At 54.5% G+C, this 2,649-nt stretch overlaps 1 protein-coding gene across 1 annotated transcript in view; it reads right to left on the bottom strand.

Moving 5' to 3' along the window:
• Positions 1-1,678: 1,678 nt before the first annotated feature.
• Positions 1,679-2,649, bottom strand: part of CDPF1 (cysteine rich DPF motif domain containing 1) — a 6,575-nt gene continuing 5,604 nt past the window's right edge. The window contains exon 4 of the mRNA XM_023520346.1: positions 1,679-2,557. The gene's annotated coding sequence lies outside the window, so the exon portion shown is untranslated. The remainder of the gene's footprint in view (positions 2,558-2,649) is intronic.

Here is a 2,649-nt window from a genome sequence, read left to right on the forward strand (position 1 = left end):
CGCAGGCCTCCTGGGACAGGGGCGAGCTGGGGAAGGGGCGTGGTGCCACCTTCTGAAGTTTCCACTTGGCCCTGTTGAGGCAGGGAGGTCAGTCACACTTCAGGCCCTGAAGACGAATGAGTGACCCATCTTTTCAAGGTAAAATCATTCACTTTGGGGAAATATGTTCTCTTTTCAAAAGCACACTTGGTCTGTTCTTTTTTTCAGGCCTAAAAAAAATGTACCTCACAAAAGATGAATACCACTCAGTTCCCTTTTTGGTAAGACTGCAGTATTTGTGTTCGATTATCACTATTTTTTCTACATTGTACGATAAAAAGAACCATGTTAATAGCTGTATCCTAAATACTGTGATTTGAGTTTTTTTAATCCTAATATATTGTACTAACTTACAATCACGTATCTAATAACAAACATTTAGATCTTTGAAATCAGTGTTAATTGACATGTACTCTTAATAGCCTGGCCTCGTACCTATCGGGGAAAAAAAAGGAAGGAAGCTGGAATATCTTAACTGAGATACAGTTGCACATTCGTCCTTTCCATGTCTCCTGAGCCACTTCGAATTTGTTTCTCTGTGTAACTGTTCCCTCTGCCACACTTCACATGCAGAGAAGTACAGTGAGTCTGTCATCTCTACCAGCAAGGCTGCCTCAGACCCAGGTTCGAAGTCACCGACTACAAAAAGCGTGTCTCAAGATTGTGAACTCCTATGTAGTAAGTAGCCATCCGCTCTGCAAGGAATTATTCCCTTGGGTTATTACCAAAGAACTTTGCAATTTGAAATGTTCTGATGGAATATTTGCACTGGCTGGTTCTCTGGCACCCTCCAGGTGGCCCAACCCAAAGCATAAAACACCCCGTAACCCTCCCGTGCATTGTCCCGCCCTCCAACCCCCACGAGGAGCCACAGGACCCAAGGGGACTAGTGTTACACACACATCGGGCCAGTGCAGGTTTCCTGGTGTTTATCGTTACTATTCTTGGTGCCTTACACTCAGTATTTAGGGGCTGACACACCCCTTGTGTTTATACTAAATGGGAGCAGCTCCAAAGCGAGATTCTGCTGAGCGGGCTCTGACGTCCTCACCGGCTCAGACGCTCTCTCTGGGTCTGGCTGGGGTCAAGGAATCAGAGAAGCCACACCCAGGGGTGTGCGGAGAGAGCCGACGGCACGTGGAATCTTCCTAGTGCCGTTAACGTGGTTCCAGGCAATTAGAAATGGTTATAAAATAACTTTTTGAAAAAATCTTGGATCTTATTCATTTTCCCACTAGGAGATTAAACTGATCGTATATATTGATTTATATCCTGAATTTATGAAACTTCTGTGTTGGGAATGTCCTACTGTAAGACTGATGAATGTAAAGAGTTAATTTCAGGGTACAGATCTGCCTTAATGGTTTTAAAAAGTAAACTATTTTTTAAAATGACTTGATGAGTCTTGAGTGATGCTGTGAAGATGAACTGTTTCGAACCAAATCCCCAGCAGTCGTGTGTGGGAAAGTGCGCCCACCCACTCGCCCGAGGCGGTCTTCCCTCGTACAGTCCCTTTCTGTCCTTCACAGAACGTGCCCGGGACAGTGCGGCCCTGGGACAGGACACCCATGTGGCCGAATAAAGAAAGCAAGGAGAGCTTTTACAAGGACGGGCATCTGAGAGTCCCAGCCAGCACATGCCTGGTCCCAAAGCTCTTTATTCTTCCCCCATAGAACGCATTTCTCAGACTCCCAGGCGGTGCAGGGGGGCCTCGCAGCAGTCACACCACAGGGCCCCCCGCTAAGAACCAGCAGACAGGAGGCGGCTCACGGTCCAGACGGGGCGCCACGGGGAGCGGTGCCGCGGGACCCCGGCAGGCTGCGGGGTTGCACTTTGCAGGCACCAACGGCCGCGTTCGCTGTGGAGAGGGTGCAGGCCAGCAACAGAAGGCTGTGAGGTGCGGGCCCGAGGAAGGACCCGACGGCGTCCTCCGCCTCGGCGTGGAGGTGGGCCTGTCCCCGGAGCTGGAGCCAGAGCGCGGGCGACGAGAGGCCGGAAGCACCAACGCTCGACCTCCCGATCCACCTCCAGGTCCGGCGTGCCGGTGTGACCACACAGGGTCCCCCCACACCGGACCCGCAGCTCCACACAGCGGCCTTGGTCCCTGTGCTGCTATGTCCGCAGGGCCCGGCAGAGCAGCGTGGACAAGGAAACACCTGAATCTGCTAAGTCCCACGAGCCCAGCCCTGCGTGAGCAGGAAACGAGCCGGGGGCCAGCCCTGCAGGAGGAGGGCGAGGGGGCCAGCGGGCCCGGCCTCGCGTCCCTTTGGTCCCGGCCCGCAGTCAGCGCCAGCGAGTTCTGGGGCGCCGGGCTGGGCTCGCAGGGCGTCTGTCCGCGGTCTGCCCTGTGCCTGCCACCGCGGCACGGCCCCGGTCCCGTCGCTGCTGCAGGCCAGACTCCAGCTCCCTCCAGCTGCACACGCTGTCCCAGCGGCACAGCACTCTCAGCTCAGCCCATCCGTGACACAGGCCACAGAGGCCAGGTGACCCAGGAGCCCGTGCAGGCGCCTCTGGGGACCTGGCAGCCAGCCGCACTCAGGCCCGAGAGCTGGGCTGGGCGGCGGGCCTCTTTGGTGGAACCTTCCTTTTCTGCAAGTCTTGCCGGATTTC

The sequence above is a fragment of the Pteropus vampyrus genome, unplaced genomic scaffold (assembly GCF_000151845.1).
Source record: "Pteropus vampyrus isolate Shadow unplaced genomic scaffold, Pvam_2.0 Scaffold257, whole genome shotgun sequence".
In the NCBI taxonomy this organism is placed as follows: domain Eukaryota; kingdom Metazoa; phylum Chordata; class Mammalia; order Chiroptera; family Pteropodidae; genus Pteropus; species Pteropus vampyrus.